Consider the following 19,048-nt stretch of genomic DNA (forward strand, 5'->3'; position numbering starts at 1 on the left):
AAGTGGTAAAGTAGGTCTGTAAGTATCTATCTTTCTGCCCCCCCCACCCCCTGTCTTCGCCTCCTCTCTCAGTTTCTCATTGTCCTATCCAACAACAGCAATAATAGCAATAACAACAACAAGGGCAACAAAAATAGGAAAATGGCCTCCAGGAGCAGAGGATTTGTAGTACAGGTACCAAGGCAATAAAGAAATAAGAAGTATGACTGCAGTGAGATTACTGGGCTAGAGAGGATACACACAAAAACAGACATCAACAGTACTGAGTTCAGCCTTTCTAAGTCTCTGAGGCCCCCTAAGGTCCTTGACATAATGAAGCAGAAAACAAACACCCTGCTGTGTCCCTTCTGAATTCCTAACCTACAACATCCAAGACATGAATAAACAGTGACTGTCTGATGCAACAAAGTTTGGCAATAGTTAAACACACAGGAACAGACCGTTGATACAATATCTGATGCAGTGATTATTGTCCTGAAATCTTTTCTAATTAGAGATGTGCACAGGAATTGTGTCCAGAGATATTTATTATCATTAATTATATAATGGGATTTCTGGGAGGCTGGGTTCATGGAGTAGCTTCAATCAGAACTTCGATGTCCCTGATACAACTATTGCACACAACAAGAGATGGAACTGACTATTGTATTTACTATCCTAACCTGCCATTTGGAAAAACCTGGTCCTGAAATGAGTGCAGCCTGCGATGTTCCTTAGATGTGACCATGAGCTATAAGCTCAGACCAAAAGGGACTTACAGTTTATACAGGCTCTGGTGCTAAATATAAATATACATTTACATATGGGCCCTGGAACAGGTGGATGGAGGTATGTAGTTAATTTTAACTATACACACACACACACAAATAAAAAAGTATAAGGATGGGATCTACTCCCTTCCCTAATCCAACTTTCTAGAGCTTTTCTCCACTCTGACACCATTCTCTCAGACAATATTCTCATCCAACCTACCTACCTACCCAACCTAGCTACCAAACCCAAACAAAACTACTATAATTGTCTGCCCCCAGGTACATGCCTAAAGTGGTTGTCCTAGCTTTCTTCTATCCTAAAATTCCTAACCTCATCTGCTCTGATCCTACTTTCTGGTTCCTGTTCATTAACCATCTCATCTCAACTTAGGTCATGCCAGCCTTCCAGACACCAACCTACAGAGCTATCATGACTCCACCCCAACTTCTCTGGGCAGACGACCTCACCAGTGTGTCCTGGACCCTCCTGTCTCCAGAGCTCTGGTCCACTAGGGAAAGAAAGAAACAGGCTAGGGGTATGGATTGACCTGTCAACGCCCATCCTCAGAAGAGAAACAGCTATGGAAGCCAGAACTCCTACCTATTGCTCCCCATAAACAACTTTGATCCATACTGCCAGTGGGGGAGAAGTGACAAAATAAGAAGATAAGAGGACTCTGTTCTCCAGTTCCATCAGCACCCAGAGAGAGAGAAGGAAAAGGAGAGGGACATATGGAGGTAGTTATGATGTCATGAGTGGCTTAGATGGAGAGGACTGAATAAGAAAAAGAAGGAGCAATTATGTATAAATGTGGACAGATAGTTGTCTACAACTTTAAGGGAACTGTGGTGGATTGCATTGGGGAGAGTGAAGATTCAGAACTCTGGTGGTGGGAATGCTGTGAATTCAAACTCCTGTCGACATGTAATTATGTATAAAAATATATAAAAAAGGGAAAAAAAAGAAAACGGCAAAGATTAAGTTGGACAATACAACTTTCTTCACATAATGGAATATGGCAAACTGAAATGACGTTTTGGATAATAAAATTAAAAAAAAACAATTTTCACAACATAGTATTCAAAAAGGATATTATTTTTAATGTATTTTATTATTTATTTTATTTTAATGAGAGAGATATAGAGAGAAAGAAAAATCAGAGCACTGCTCAGCTTTGGCCGATGGTGGTGCTGGGGTTTGAGACCTTGGAGGTTCAGTCATGAAAGTCCCCAGAGGCCTGCCCCACTAGGAAAAGAGAGAGAAAGGCTGGGGGTATGGATCGACCTGTCAACGCCCATCTTCTGTGGAGAAGCAGTTACAAAAGCTAGACCTTCCACCTTCTGCAACCCATAATGACCCTGAGTCCATACTCCTAGAGGGTTAAATAATAAGAAAGCTATAATTCTTTTACATAGCCATAATACTGCTTCCCCAGACCAGGGAATGCAATTTTTAATCTTTATTTATAGAAAAGAAAAAGACCAGAGCACTGCTCGGCTCTGGCATGGTGCTGGGAAATTAATCAAGTAATGGAAGTCCTGTGCTCTTACACAGAGCTACCTCTCTGGCCATAAGAGAGATTTTTAAATAATTCAGGGCCTAGTCAGTGGTGCACCCAGTAAAACATACTCAAGGACCAAGACCAGGGTTCAAGTCCCCAGTCCCCACCTATAGAAGGGGGAGAAGCTTCATAAGTAGTGAATAAGTGCTGCAAGTATCTCACTTTTTCCTTATCTCCCTCTCTCCTCTCACTTTCTCTCTATCTCTATACAAAAAGAAAGGGGGAGGGTGGTGAGGGATAGTGCAGCAGGTTAAGCACACATGGCACAAAGCACAAAGACCTGTGTAAGGATCCCGGTTTGAGCACCCGGCTCCCCATCTGCAAGGGGGTCACTTCACAGATGGTGAAGCAGGTCTGCAGGTGTCTATATTTCTCTCCCCCTCTCTGTCTTCCCCTCCCCTTTCGATGTCTCTCTTTTCTAGCCAACAATAACAAGGGTGAAAACAAGGGCAATAATAACAAAAAAGGAAGGGGAGGCACCGAGCCCCAGTGATGACCCTGGAGGCAAATAAAAAGGAGGGGAAGGCCACTAGGAGCAGTGGATTTTTCATACAAGAACCCAGCACCAGCAATAACCGTGATGGCAATTAAAAAATTCAAAAATAAAATAATACAAAAGGCAGAGCTCACTTATGTAGGTAACAAAGCAGGTAAAGACATATGCATGGAAATATTTCAAAATCGTACTGAAGACTTGCATCGAATGTTGGCCACTTTCTTAGTTTCGTTAGAGAAATGAAAATCACAGCCCTAATGAAAAAGAGTTACTAGTCATAGCCCTACAGGGTGACCTGAGATTGATAAATTACATTGCACTGAGGATAATTACCCTAATTACTCTGATTATAGGAACTGTCTTGCAAGCAACAGTTAACAAGTTGAAACTGAATTCGCAAAAGAAAGAATAATAATCACAAACTCAAGCCCTACCCCTCCCTACTTGCCTTAGTGAGAAGGGTTCAAAGTTTGTTACAAGTTTTTTTTTAAAGTATACTCAGTATCAGATTCCTTTTTTTAGATGTTTTTAATATTTATTTATGCCTTTTATTGCCCTTGTTGTTTTATTGTTCTAGTTATTGTTGTCATTGTTGTTGGATAGAACAGAAAGAAATGAAGAGAGGAGGGGAAGACAGAGAGGGGGAGAGAAAGATAGACACCTGCAGACCTGCTTCATAGCCTGTGAAGCGACTCCCCTGCAGGTGGGGAGCCGGGGACTCAAACTGGGATCTTTATGCCAGTCCTTGTGCTTTGCACCACCTGCACTTAACCCACTGTGCTACAGCCCAACTCCCTGTCACAAGTTTTATCTTAGGAGAAAATGCTCCAGAAGCCCATTATGATCTATGCTCCTAACACCAACCATCCTCTTGTCTGCTCTGAAAACCTACCCCCTATATCCACAAAATAAACATCTCTAGGCCCTCCTGGGCCAGTTAGAATTGAACGTTGCTCCTGCCTCCATGGTAATGCAGATTGCACTGGAAAGACTTTCCCTTCCTGCAAAAGCTGCTGTGACAGTATTTGGCTTTCTGTGGTGCTGAATAATGGACACACTTTGGCTTCAAAGATGCATCAGCTCTCAAAACTTTCACTTCCTTCTGAGATCAGACAAGATAGGATGTGTTCAGGATGGTATGGCCGTACACAAAACTTTAACACCCTTATTTATGAAACTAAGATAACAATGTCTACCTCAAATGGTTCATATGTAGTCAAACTCGACCATAATTAGGCATATTCCTGGTATAGACCCATGTGCCTATTCAGTAACTGAGTTTTTAAACGCAATGATAATCACACTGTCCTAATTGCAAACACAATTAGAGTGAGAGCATGAAATAAATATTTGTAGCTCCAAACATTAAGGTTTGGCCTCAGGTTTTGCCACTCACCCAAAACCAGTGGGAACTGGCAAAGCTGCAAACCACTCTGCTGCTTGCTGTCACACACTGACGTTGTTTATTACATGGGTGACAGGCAGGCACCAAGCTTTCCTGCTCTGCCAAGTTGATGGCAAGCCAATACTTGGGGTATAATGAACAGGCTGAGCCATGGGTGATTTTTCTCTCTGGACTGTGGAAACCAGTGCTGCTATTAATTTTATTGGCCTCTCCTATGACTATGAGTAAATTCTTACATCTAAAGCCTTCCATTCCCATTCCACTTAAGTACAGTCCAGGGGTGTCAGATAGTGAGCTCAGTTTAAAAAAAAAGAAAAAAAGAAAAGAGAGGTTCACTGCTTATTAGGATAAGCACCTGAAGAAAGTACACAGCCAACCCTTCAACTTCATACTAGGGGCTTCACTAAAGGTAGCAAGTAGGGAGAGAAAGCGACAAGGCCTCACATTTGTGAAATAAATGTTAAATAGGGGGGCAGGCAGTGGCACACCTGGTAAGTGCATACAGTACTAAGTGCAAGGACCCGTAAAAGGATCTCAGTTCAGATTCTTGCTCACCACCTGCAGGGAGAATGCAGCACAAATGGCAAAGCATGTTTGCAGGTGTCTTCCTCTCTCCTTCTCTATCTCCCCCTCCTCTCTCAATTTCTCTCTGTCCAATGAAGTGGAAAAATTGTCCACCAGGAGCAGTAGATTTGTAATACTGGCACTGAGCCCCGGCAACAACCCTGGAGGCAAAAAAAAAAAAAAAAGAAAGAAAGAAAGAAAGAAAGAAAGAAAGAGAAATTAAATAAGCATGCCTTTATTGGGAAGTCCTAGGATACACCCAGATTGGTCAATTCAGCTCCCAAATAGTGAGGAGTTTTATTAAAGGGATACACAAGGGAAAAGGCTGGGAGGTTGGAAAATTGTTGTTCATGAGGACTTCAGAAAATTATGTCCAAAATGTGCATTTGCCTGGGACTCTGCACAATAAACAAATCAATGGAAACCATCATTGACAGTAGAGAAAATAGCAACATTCCCTCCATGTCCTGGCATCTGACTATTATGTCGTGTTTTCACCTCTCATGACAGGCTACAGCAAGTCCTTAGTCTCCATGATAACATCACATGGCACTTCTCCAGTGTCTCATGTGCTGCAATCAAAATGGCCACCTACTGCAAACTCCATCTTAGATGTGCAACTGCTCTGTGAAATGAAGGAGCTCCACCATCATGCATTGCATTTTCACCTCACTACATTTTTTTCTTTTTACTGTTCTGATCATGTCAGAGATGAAGCTTTGATGCAGACATTGCATTGGAGAAAAGAAAAAAAAAGTAGCAGAAAGGAGGGTGAGGGATTAGTTCAAAGGCTTTGAAAATCTTGAATTCATTGAAATGAAAACCTGCCTTATCTACCTTTTTAGACATTGCTGATGACATTAACTCCAGATGAAAAGTAAGTCAGTGGGTGTCGTTTTCTTTTTCACAGTGGTGTTTTTTGGTTGTTTTTTCCCTACAGGGAGCTTAAACAGGTAAACTGTCTCTCTCCTAGTGCTCCCAGGCAAAGCATTGAAGTAAGATCCCACTGAAATCAAAGTGACAGCAAGAAGGCAACTCTAATCACTGGCTCTCTAAGTTCTTTCAGGACTTGAATACAACTGTCAATTATCAAGGTCTCTTTGTAGACCAGTCAAGTGGCAATGAATGCAAGGTCTAAATCAAACTTTCCTAAAAGACACAGTTACCTTTCCATTGCTTTCATCCAACAGAAGTATCCATGGTGGATCTGAGATCCATTGGTGAGTTAAGGCATTAGAAGCTGTCAAAGCAAGCATGAAAGACATAATAAACATGTGCTATTAATTGATTTGAGTGTACGGTTAGAAGACCACATGGTGATAGTCACCATATTTTCCAAATCAAAAATGAATGAACACATTTCCAATACATGATCTGACCATACAAATTATGCCATAACTTTCTACTGAGTAACCATCATGTAGTTCTCAGAACTACAAATGAAGTTATGAACTAAATGGATTAGGCTCCCTGCCTTCATGAAAGATGCATTTTAATAGCATGTGGATATAAAAGGTAATATTTTTGTACAGCTGAAAGTAATAAAAATACTGTATGTAAAATGCACCTCAATAAAAAACTTTTTATATACATGTATATTATTTTATAGTCTTAAGTGAGGAAAATGATCGCCACTGTCAATACTCTTCACATCTATATATCACCACTAAGGAATCTTAAACAGAGATTGAAAGAGTTATGAATTGAGCCAAGAAATACTAAGAATTAAGAAATTCCATGGTGTATTGCACCAAAGCAAAGAACTCTGGGAAGGCAGCAAGAGGGAGGAAAGGGAGAAAACTTTGGGGGCCTGTACATAATCAAATTGCATGCACATGTCAATAAATCCACTGCAAAGCATTAACCCCCTCAATAAACAAAAAATAAGGAAGGAAGGAAGGAAGGAAGGAAGGAAGGAAGGAAGGAAGGAAGGAAGGAAGGAAGGATACTCTATTGGGCCTAGAATGTTCCCAGTTGTGACCATAGACAGCAAGCTCAGACTGACAGAGACTCAGAGGTTACACAGGCTCCTGTGCTAAATATGAATAGACATGGACCCTGGGTTAGATTGACTTGGTAAACACTTAATATTATTTATATATTCTCTTCAAGTTTGGGAGCAACTCTCTGCTCTAATCCAGCTTTCTAGCCCTATTCTCAACTCTGACTACTTTTTTCTAGACAATAATCTTAGTCCACCCCCATATTAACCATGAAGTTCAAGCAAAAATCACTGAAGTCATGGAACCCTAGGAACATACCTAAAATGGACTTCCTAGCTCAACTGCTCTTCCTGTCTATTAAATATTTTGCCCTGATTTCTATGTTACCACCTTTCAGCTACCAAGTTGCAGATGTTACTATAATTCCATCCTGTGTCCCTGAGCCTAGCCTTTCCAGAGCCCTATCTCCTAGCCCTAGAGAAAGATAGAAACAGGTTGGGGTATAGATCAATCTGCCAACATCCATGTCCAGTACAGAAGGATTTAGAGAAGCCAGAACTCCCACTTTATGCACCCCCAAAAAGAATGTTGGTCCATACTCTCAACAGGGGAGAAATGTTAGGGGAAGATGACTAGAGGATTCTGAACTCCTATCCCATCAGGACTCAGAGAGAAGAGGAAAAAAGGAAAGACATTCAGAAGTAGCAGTAGGTATAGGTGTGACTTAGAAAGGAAGGGGGTCAGGCAGTGGCACACCAGGTTAAGTATACATATCACCGAGCACAAGGACCCAAGTTTGAGCACCTGCTCCCTACCTTCAGGGGGTATACTTCACAAGTGGTAAAACAGATCTGCAGGTGCCAGTCTTGCTCTCTCCCTCTCTATCTCCCACCCCTCTCAGTTTCTCTCTATCATGTCAAATAAAATATAGAAAGGAAAAAAACGGTTGCCAGGAGAAGTGGATTTGTCATGTGGGTACTGAGTCCCAGCAATAACCCTGGGGGCAATAAAAACTGATAATAAATAAATAAATATATATATAATACAGGAAGAGAAGGCAGGAACATAGAAAAAGAAGGGCAAAAATATAGATAGATGACAGAAAGACAGACAGATAGATAGATAGATAGATAGATAAACAGACAGATAGATAAGCAGGCAGTCTAACTCACTAATAGTTAGAAATAATAGTCAACCCCTATCTGTGACATTGGAAGAACCAGTGCAGTTTCCCATGGAGGGAAAGGGGACACAGAACTCTGGTGATGGGGAAGGTATGGAATTGTTCCTCCTCTTATCTTGTAATTTTATAAGTCTATATTAAATCACTAAAAAAAAAAAATGCCAATGGGCAGAGGAACTGTGGGAGATGAAGAGAGCCCTTATTTAATGTCGTTTCATCTCAGTGATTGAATGACAGAACTCCCTGTTTCCATGGTCTACTCTCCTTCAGCATCACATCATAAATAAATCATTCTACAGAGGTTTACATGAAAGAATTTTTCTACTTTTAAATACTTAAAAGGTATTATAATGAGATTCTGTTTTACCAGTCAAGAATAAAGACCTAAGTGAAATTATTTGGGCCTGTCAATTGCACTAGAGACCAGAGAGAACAATGAAAAAAAAGATCAGACAAAGAGAGATAAGCCCTCTCTCCAATTTCAAGACCAACATTCATTTCTGTAATATAAAATGAATGATGTGACCTACAATCCATTGTTAAGAGATCTCACTAGAAATGACATCAAATGGAAGCAGCACACAGGAATCTAGATTTTCACTACCTTGGTACCTAGTACAATTTGTCTGAATTCTGTTAATCTTCTGCCTCTATTTACTGGTGGCTATTTTGTGCTACACTTCAAGTAGCAGTATCACTTAGATGGCTTATTATTAGGGAGAACAGGCATAAGAGGAGAACTGAATTTTTCCTATCCTTCTGTATATATATTCCCTAAACATACACATTCTTATAATTTCATTTATCATATCTTCTCACAGATCTCTATATCCAGGTGCTTTCAGATACATCACATTAATCATTAAAACCCAATAGTGGGAGCAATATTTTGAATTCTCTGAAAAGTCATAATGTATTTTTCCTATGTTTTGCTATACAAAAATGCACTATTACTTTTCCAACAACCCAATAGTTCATTTGGACAGGGTGCTGCTTTGTCATTGTGTGCAATCCATATTCAAGCCTGGTCCTCACTGCATTGAAGGAAGTTTCAGTGTTGTGGTCTCTTTTTCTCTCTGTCCCCATATGTCTAAAAAAATATTCAAAAGGTTGGGTTGGAAAAAAACAATTAGGTCGTGTGGAGAGTGCATTGTTCTACCATGTACATGTCCCAGGTTTCATTCTGGGCCCCAGTGCATTGCTTCAGTAATACTGACTCTTTCACTTTCTTACCCTGCCTCGTGATCTCTATCTCTCTATCTGAAAAAGTCAGCCTGGAGTAACTAGAGGCTTGGAGATGACAATTTGTTTTTAATTCAATAGAGCTAACAATGGGCATCTTGTCTCTCCCAGTCCCTGCTTGATATTTTTCAAGCACTTAATCTCAGTGAGGGCCACTATCATCATGAACAAAATTATTCAATGAAAAACACAACAAAGACACACAGTCATGCATAATACTTGAAAATTAAAAAAGACATAACCTGATGGAAAGAAATCTCATAATTATGGACTGAAAGACATAGCATTGTCAAGCTATCGAGCCGTCATGCACTGTCCTGTGGAAACAACACCTGTGAAGGGTGGATGCTAAAAATAGGAGTAACAGAGGCAGTAAAAGATCACACAGTTAGAAAAAGAACTTCAGCATAAAAATCTAAGAGACTCAGCCACTCAACTGTTGTTGGGTGCCTGGGTTGCTTCCAGGTTTTAGCTATTATGAATTGTGCTGCTATGAACATAGGCGTACACATATCTTTCTGGTTGGCTGTTATGGAGTCCTTGAAGTATATCCCTAGGAGATAAATTACTGGGTCATATGGAAGGTCCATGTCTAGCCTTGTAAGAGTTCTCCAGACTGCTCTCCACAGGCTGGACCAGTTTACATTCCCACCAGCAGTGCAGAAGGGTTCCTTTGTCCCCACAACCTCTCCAGCATTTGTTGCTGCTGTTCTTGTTGATGTATGCCATTCTCACAGGGGTGAAGTGGTATCTCAATGTTGTCTTTATTTGCATTTCTCTGACAATCAGTGACCTGGAGCAATTTTTCATGTGTTTGTTAGACTTCTAGATATCTTCTGTAGTGAATGTTCTGTTCATATCCTCTGCCCATTTTTGGATAGGGTCATTTGCTTTTTTGTTGCTAAGTTTGCTGAGCTCTTTGTATATTTTGGTTATTAGTCTCTTGTCTGATTATGGCATGTGAAGATCTCCCATTCCATGAGGGGTCTCTTTGATTGTGTGATAGTTTCTCCAGCCTTCAGGTTCAACTTGTTTGGTTTTATATGTTAACTCTCTTTTCAGCCACCAGATTCCAGATGCTAGCAAGATGCCAACCAGACTTCCCTGGACAGACAACCCACCAATGTGTCCTGGAGCTCTGAAACCCCAGAACCCCACCCCACTAGGGAAAGAGAAAGGCAGGCTGGGAGTATGGATCGACCTGTCAATGCCCATGTTCAGTGGGGAAGCAATTACAGAAGCCAGACCTTCCACCTTCTGCATTCCACAATGACCTTGGGTCCATACTCCCAGAGGGTCAAAGAATAGGAAAGCTATCAAGGGAGGGGATGGGATATAGAGTTCTGTTGGTAGGAATTTTGTGGAGTTGTACCCCTCTTATCCTATGGTTTTGTCCGTATATCCTTTTTATAAATAAAATTAAATTTAAAAAATCTAAAAGACAAGGAAACTTGACAGGATTACAGAAATGGACAGGTGTAAGAAGTGGTCACTGGATTAGACATGTGAGCCTCCTCAGTGCTTCCCTCTAGATATTTGAATTTGGAGAGGGTGGAAGTATGAAGAAATAAATAGATTTGATCTTTACACCTAATTTTTGGTGACTGATGATGATGATGGGGCATAGGTAGATAGAGAGATAAATAGATAAGATAGATTGTTTTGACAAAGCCTTGGGACTTGATTAGCATATGGCTGACAGCAGGCTGAGGGACTTCCTTAAACCAAATGATTTAACTTCCAGGTGACCAGAAGTCTAGCCCTTTTTCCCCCCCTGTCTCCTCTTTTTCACACAGGACACCTCTTTTTCCCAGGACCAGTCATGCTGCCTCTCCCTGAAGACAACACGTGGAGATGAACTTTGGTAACATGGATTCACAGCCCCAGCCTAGTCTTATTTCTGCCACTAACTGCCTATCTTGCTATACCTAAAATATACCATTTATACTGCTGTTTGCCATGTAATAAACCTTGATTATTTTAAACCCTCTGAAATAACCACCCCATGTGAAGTCCTTTTTATTATTTTAAAATTACAATAATAGATCTCAAAGACAGAGATGACAACACCTGAGCTTCCTCCAATGCAGTGGGCCTAAGCTTGAACTGGGGTCCCAAGCTTGCATTCATTATGCAAGAGAGCTATTTTGCATGTAGCCTATCATCCCCATTTAAATTCAAATGTTTTCAGCTGTTAAAATACTCACCAGGAAGGACTCTCTTTGTAACCTGTAATCCAAGTGTTAGCCCTGTTTCAACCACCTTGGGGGAAGCTTCTTCAGTGCTGTGGTGTCTTTCCCTTTTTCCCTCTGTCTCTCTGTCTCTGTTTCTCTCCTATCTGAAAAGTCACCCCTGAGTGGGGAAGCCCTGGTGATTTTAAATAAATTTATTTTAAATAAATTAAAATGCTTTCACTGTGCTATTTTTCTCTTTGATTAAAGTTGTTTATGATGCCTCATGTTATCTTTCCAGCTGCCATCAACTCTGCACAACTAAAAATGTAGCAATCCATTCTCTGTTCCAAGTTACTTATAAATATACTAAAACCACATATTGGTTGTTTAACATGCATTTCCAGTCTTTCCACTTTTTCAGCTGAAACCAGTCTCCCCACGTGTCACCATCCTATGATGTGCTACGTATCCAAAGATATGCCACAAAATGGAGAGAAAGACACAAAAGTTCTTAGGAAGAAATTCAGACTTCATTCCTTCATTGAAAGAGATGAGAAATAAATTCTTATTCACCCCCCAAGAGAAGACTCTTAAGACTGCACTGTGCTTCCAGCAGATGAACTAGTAGAAGTTTCACACCAACCAGAGCTCCCTGTAGCCTGGGGGGTGTCACAGGGGTTACAGCAATGAACTTGAAAGCATCAGGTCCTGAGCTCAATTCCTGGAGTGATGCTCTGCTTCCTATCTATCTCATTAATAAATAAATAAATCATTCATTCATGGGGGGGGGGAGATATCACAAGCATTTACCTTAGCACATAAAGGAACATGCCCCACAGCAGTCTGGACCAAGAAGAAGCAAAGTGTATCAGTTAGGAAACATCTGAGCTTCTGTTTCCATGTAGGTTATTTCTCAAAACTGAACTCTGCCTCTTTAGTTATATGTGTGGGCACTCATCTTTTACCATCAAACACAATTGTGAAGTGTTTTCCTCTGAGTCTAGTTCGATAATGCATTCTTCCTGCTGCAAAGTGAATTTCAGAGTCCAGGAGCTTGTTTCATTTCAATTTCTGCTAATGAAATGCTTGACACACTGTTCCTTCTAGGGTGATACACAACTTTGGGTTTTAGTCCTGAAGCACTAGAGCTCTTCTAACAAGGACAAATGGGAGTTGAGAGATTTGTTCCTGACTCTTTGCATTGTCAGTGATCACAGGCCCAACCAAGTGGGATCAGCATGGAGCACTTCCCTGTGCTCCATTCACTTGGAGTACACTTGCCACAAAAAAAAAAAAAAAAAATCACAAAGTCAGGTGGCTCTGCGGCACAATGGATAGTGCATTAGACTTCTAGTAACAACAACAACAACAAAAAATCACAGAGTGATGGACTGTCTACAATCACCTGATGGAGACAAAGCTTATTTCTAACTCTATAAGCATACAAAGACAGATTAAACTATGGAGAGTATTTTTCTAGACCACTCTTTGGAATGTCAACCATCTCTTATTCTCCACAACAAATAATCTCACATTCCTAGTCAGAGGTTTTGTTCTTGGAGAGGCCTAAATAGAACAATGTCTCTGGCAGGAGCTGCTACTCTCCTGCAGGAATGCTGCCATCTCTTTTTGGAATGCAAGTGATAAAAACAAACGTGCATATTGTTGATCTAAAACCCAAGTCTTTAACCTGAGCATAATGAAATTGCAGAGGGAGATGAGCCTGTACAAACACAGCAAGACTGAGCCAGACAGGGCTCCCTGCAACAGCTGCCGTGTACCTCAGCCTCAAAGCCTTTGAGCATCCCCTGCTCCTAGCTCCCATTCTCCTACATGCCAGTCATGAGCCAGGACTGTACAACTGTACTGATTGGGATGCAAGCACCAGATACATGTAACTGGCTCTCTAATTTTTCTTTAACTCATGAACTTTAATCAGAGTCCACAGAATTAAAGAAAGAAAAAGTTCTCAGCCCACAAGGTGGCACAGCAGCAGAGTACCATACTTACAGGTATAAGGTCTCAAGTTCAATCTCTGGTATTGCAGATGCTAGAATGATTCCTTGATTCTTTCTGTTAAGCAGCTTTTTTCTAAAAGTTTGTCTTACATGCAGAAATTTACTAAAAATCTAGGATGTACTCCAATATGAAGTGCTCCTGAAAAATCATAAAGCTTTACTTTTAAACTCTGCCAAGCTGTTCTTTGTTCAGACAGTCACCTATATAATTCCCCTCTGGCTTGGCTGGGGGATTGGGGATCAAGATAACATAATGTATCATTGTGCATTATTTACAAGACTTTTGTAGGTGAGGGAGATAGCATAATGGTTATGCAAACAAACTCTCATGCCTAAGGTTCCAAAGTCCCCCATACCACCATAAGCCAGAGCTGAGCAGTGCTCTGGTGTTTCTCTCTGTATCTCTCTCTGTCTGCATCTCTCTCAAAAATAAAATAAATATAATTTTTTTAAAAAGACTGTTGTCTAAATTACTTTAAAAAAATAAAAGCTATTTTCAAAACTCCCAAAACTGACTTGCTAAAAGTCTCCTGTTATGTTAGTCTCTAAATAAAAAATATGGGGAGTCGGGCGGTCGCGCTGCAGGTTAAGCACATGTGATGCGAAGCGTAAAGACTGGCTGAAGGATCTGGGTTTGAGCCCCCGGCTCCCCACCTGCAGGGGAGTCGCTTCACAGGCCGTGAAGCATGTCTGCAGGTGTCTGTCTTTCTCTCCCCCTCTTTGTCTTCCCCTCCTCTCTCCATTTCTCTCTGTCCTATCCAACAATGACAACACCACCAATAATAACTACAACAATAAAACAATAAGGGCAACAAACGGGAAAATAAATTAAAAATATATATGTTGATGCCTACTTTGTTTTCTTAATAAAGATGTTTAAAGCATCAACTTGTTAGCGACTTCCTAAATAGAAAAAAAATATTTTAAAATCTTGTTGAAAATAATTTAGTAGGAGCAGGAGATAGCTCACCCAAGTATAGCTGAGTACCTTGTATAAAAAGACCCAGGTTTGAGCTATGGTTCCATTTAGGAGAAGCTCCATAGAGAGCAGAATGGTGGTGAGAGCAGTGGTGTGTGTGTGTGTGTGTGTGTGTGTGTGTGTGTGTGTGTGTGTGTGTGTGTGTGTGTATGTGTACACATTAATGTACATTATGAATATTCTTTTTGATGGTTGAAGTCATTTTCTTAAGGTTTTTTTATTTACTATGTACTTATGAGAAAAGAGAGGTAGAAGATGCCAGGAATTCAACTCAGGGCCTCACACTTGAAAGTCCAATGCACTGTCCACTGTTCTGCCTCCCAGGCTGCTGATGACTGAAGTCTTCAGACAGTGAGGAAACGACAAGAACAACTGCCACGAGACCACCACGAATACCTTCCAGTCTCATGACCCGGGGTAGATATATATCAGCACCTCTGATCTTCACTTCACTTCATCTTTAAACATAGGAATAAATGAACTTGATTTTCAACAGTAGGAAGAGACACACACTGGGAATAGCTCTCTGACTGACAGTCGGTGAATACACTTCATAATATATTTAGAAATATCTTTTAAAATTTATCACTAAGCCAGCAAGCAAATAAGGACTGTTCAGAGTTCAGTGGGGAGGGTGGGGGAAGTGGAAAAATTGAATTCAGAAAAAGAAAGTACAGTTTTGAGGGAGGTATACACTCTGGTTATCAAATTATCCAGTGACCATGAGTCTCAGTTTTGAAAGGAGAAAAAGAAGTAAGCTAGGGCCAAGCATTGATACACCTTGTTAAGCGCACACATTACATTCTCTCCCTGCCACCCCTCTCCGCCCCCCGCCCTGGTCTCTAGCAGTAGGAGGACCAGCATCTTCATGAGACTTCAGCACTCTGGACTGACTTTCTCTAACACCAAAACACCAAAGCTTCCGTCAATGAAGCTGAGGTCAGACTTGAGCCTGAGGCGCATGCATAGCATCTAAGTAGGTATATTACCAGGTGAGCCTTTTGTCAGCCCTGTCTTCACTTCTCAAAGTAGGCACTGGTCTCCTTAGCATAGTACATACTTCCAGCTTGAGTTCCAACACCACCTTTCAGATTCCGCCCCCCCAACCAAAAAAAAAAAAGAAAGAAAGAAACTCAACCACATAATTTCTTTTCTGAGGTCAGTATCATCAATCACACATCTAAAGTAAATACAAATACTATTTAAAATGACACACATTTATCTTAGACTGAAAAAATATTAAGCAGCTTTCTGAGGAATATAAGCTCTCAGTCCACAGAAAAATATCATAAGATGCAAAGAGAGACAAGAATAGTAAGAAACAATAAAGTACAAAACCAGGATCTGCTGCTGGAACTGAAATCAGAGGAAGAGCAGCTGCCCACCAGGGGCCACCTGCCTGCCCCTAGTCCAGGACTGCAGTGCCAGAGGATCTGGAGAAGCCAGTGCCTACAGAAGTGGTTCTGGTCTGGCAGGGCCAACCCCATCAAAGACACAGCAATTTATTTGAGCAGAAGAGACAACAGGCCTGATTGCAGAAGGCTGGCAGTCCACTGGAGCCTCAGCAAGCCCCAGAAAAGCCCACTGTGACCACCACTCACACACACTTCCTGCTGTTCCCTTTTAGTACTTGACTTTGGTAACTTTTCTTGTACCTTTTGGACTATGTGGTGGTTCATCTGGTAAAGTGCACATGCTATCATGTATAAGGAAGGACCCAGGTTCAAACCCCTGGTCTCCATCTACAGGGAGAAGCTTTTCAAGCAGTGGAGAATGCTATAGGTGGCTCTCCTTCTCTCTTTCTCCTTCTCTCTTTGTTGAACTATCAAAAGAAAAATGAAAATAAAAAATGACAACTGGGAGCGGTGGAATCATTGCATAGACTCCAAGCCCCCAGCAATAATCCTGGTGGCAATCAATCGATCAATGGTAAGTTAGTAGCTCACCCAGTAGATCACACCTTACTAAGTCTAAGGTCCCAGGCTGTAGCCCCAGTACCACATGGTAGCATCATGCAACAACAGAGGAAGCTCCATGGATGGTAGAGCAGAGCTTTGGTTGTATTCCTGGGTTCTTTGTATTTCTCACTCTCTCTTCCTCTCTCTGAAATTTTAAAAATGTAAATGCAAGTCTGGGACCTGGAGGGATCCTACATGAGTAAGGTCCCTGTACCACAACAACAAAAAAAAAAGAAAAAAGAAAGAAAGAAAGAAAGAAAGAAAGAAAGAAAGAAAGAAAGAAAGAAAGAAAGAAAGAAAGAAAAAATAGGGGGCCGGGAAGTAGCACAGTGGGTTAAACGCACATGGTGTGAAGCCCAAGTACTGGTGTAAGTATCCTGGTTCAAGCCCCTGGCACCCCCCTTCCGGGCGGGAGGGGGTGGTCGCTTCACAAATGTTAGCAGGTCTGCAGGTATCTATCTTTCTCTTTCCTTCTCTGTCTTCCCCTCCTCTCTCGATTTTTTTCTGTCCTATCCAACAACAATGGCAGCAATAATAACAACAACGAAAAAAACACAGGCAACAAAAGGGAAAAAATAGCCTCCAGGAGCAGTGGATTCATAGTGCAGGCACTGAGCCCCAGCAATAACCCTGGAGACAAAAAAAAAAAAGAAGAAGAAGAAAGAAAAGGAAGGAAGGTAGGAAGGAAAGAAGGGAGGGAGGGAGGGGAAAACAGTGAGAGAGAGGAGCGGAGAGTAGGGAAAGCTAGACTTTCTCCCTAAAAATGGAAGTAGTGGGATCAGACTTTACACACTATGCCCTGCCTGCCTGCCTTACTGTCTCAATTTTATGTGCATACATCACCCACTTCCAGTCCAGCGAGAGCAATCAAACAAGAATCCGTGATCACATAACAGTCTCATTTTGAGAAGGTCAATGACCGTTTTGAACATTTCATTTTTCCTGCTATTACTTTTATTGTCCTCACTGACCTCGGGCCCAAATAGCTGCTCCTTGGGGCACTGTCACCAGTGACCAGAAGCTAGTAATCAGACAGACACAGGGCCACAAAAGAAACAGCAATTTGGTGAACCTGTGATCTGTTTGGGAATAAAAGCCATTGCCATGACAGACAGCAGGTAGCCACCAAGAGCAGGTGTTTCTGGAGTGGAAAGTTAAGGACAGATCAGGGGGACCTAGGAGGTGTGACAAGGACTACAGGAAGGGACATTTAGGGGGAAAAAAAGCCACAGGAAGAGACATTCAGAAAGTTTACTCTTTCCAGAGACACAAAGGCCACTCACAGTACCTCTCCCTGGAAACAGCTAAATAGGCCTCCAGAGAAGACCAAAGAATATGTTCACTATTTTTTCAGCCACCAGGTTCCAGATGCTACCACGATGCCAACCAGATTTCTCTGGGCAGATGACCCCATCAATGTGTCCTGCAGCCCAGCTTCCCCAGAGCCCTGCCCCACTAGGGAAAGAGAGAGACAGGCTGGGAGTATGGATCAACCAGTCAAGACCCATGTTCAGCGGGGAAGCAATTACAGAAGCCAGACCTTCCACCTTCTGCATCCCACAATGACCCTGGGTCCATACTCCCAGAGGGATAAAGAATAGGAAAGCTATCAGGGGAGGGGAAGGGATACAGAGTTCTGGTGATGGGAATTGTGTGGAGTTGCACCCCTCTTATCCTATGGGTTTTGTCAGTATTTCCTTTTCATAAATAAAAATTTTAAAAATATATATCAACCCCCTAACAAAATATCAAAGCTGATAAGAAAAGGTAGTGGGGAAGAAGAGAGACAAATGATCAGGTCCTGTGGGTGCTGACTATTTGTGTAATACGGCATTTACATATACACCCACAATTTGGGGGTTGGGGGGTCAGAAACCAAATAAGGTGAACTTCATCAATGGTTTATATGCCAATATACATTTTCCCATGTTAGGAATCCTTCAATTCTTTACATGGTGCCTGACATGTGCAGGAAAAAAAATCTTGCCAACCATTTTGAGTTCTGCAGCTGGACAAATAACAATTCACTTCAGGCAGATTAGTAGGAGAAAAATGAAATTAATAATATACATATGGAGAATTTGCATAGCTGTAAGTTCTAAAGTGAAACAGATGTGCCAGTGATACATGACCCTAATTTATTTTGTCCCTGCTTATTTTGTCCTTTTGTCTTGGATAGAAAACGTTCTTAGCTTTTTAGGTGGAGAAAATGAAACTGAGAGAGAGACCATATTACCATTTATGATGTTCTAGTCTAGCTTCTCAGACCCAGGGGCTCACACATGAAAACAAATGCTCTGCCACAGGAATACCCCTCCTTCCCCATCTTGGATAATTTTCTTGATTAAATCATGTGCATTGGAGATCATGTGCATTGCTTTGAAGAGCTCTTCTACATTCTAACTGCAAAGGAAATGACATTAAATTCTACTCTGGCACCTCAGTGTATAGATTTTAGAGTAAACATCTCAGAATTCTTTACAACTTCCTTCCTCCCAAGAAATGTGAGGGTGCAAGACTGGGTAAATTCTAAGGTCCACGCCAAAGTTAAAATTCTGAAACCACGTTTGACTCTAACACTCATTCTATATAGCTAAAGGAAGTGCAGGAATAATTTGTGTTATTTCCGGTACCTTAGAGGAAAGAAAACCTCTTGTGTATGTCATCCAATCTGGTCTAAAAACTATGCCTTCTCTTCTCTGAATGCCAAAGTGTATGTGGATTCTCTTAAAGATTGTAAATCAGCCTGAATCAGTACCTGAAACAAAGGAG

The sequence above is a fragment of the Erinaceus europaeus genome, chromosome 2, assembly GCF_950295315.1.
Source record: "Erinaceus europaeus chromosome 2, mEriEur2.1, whole genome shotgun sequence".
Classification (NCBI taxonomy): domain Eukaryota; kingdom Metazoa; phylum Chordata; class Mammalia; order Eulipotyphla; family Erinaceidae; genus Erinaceus; species Erinaceus europaeus.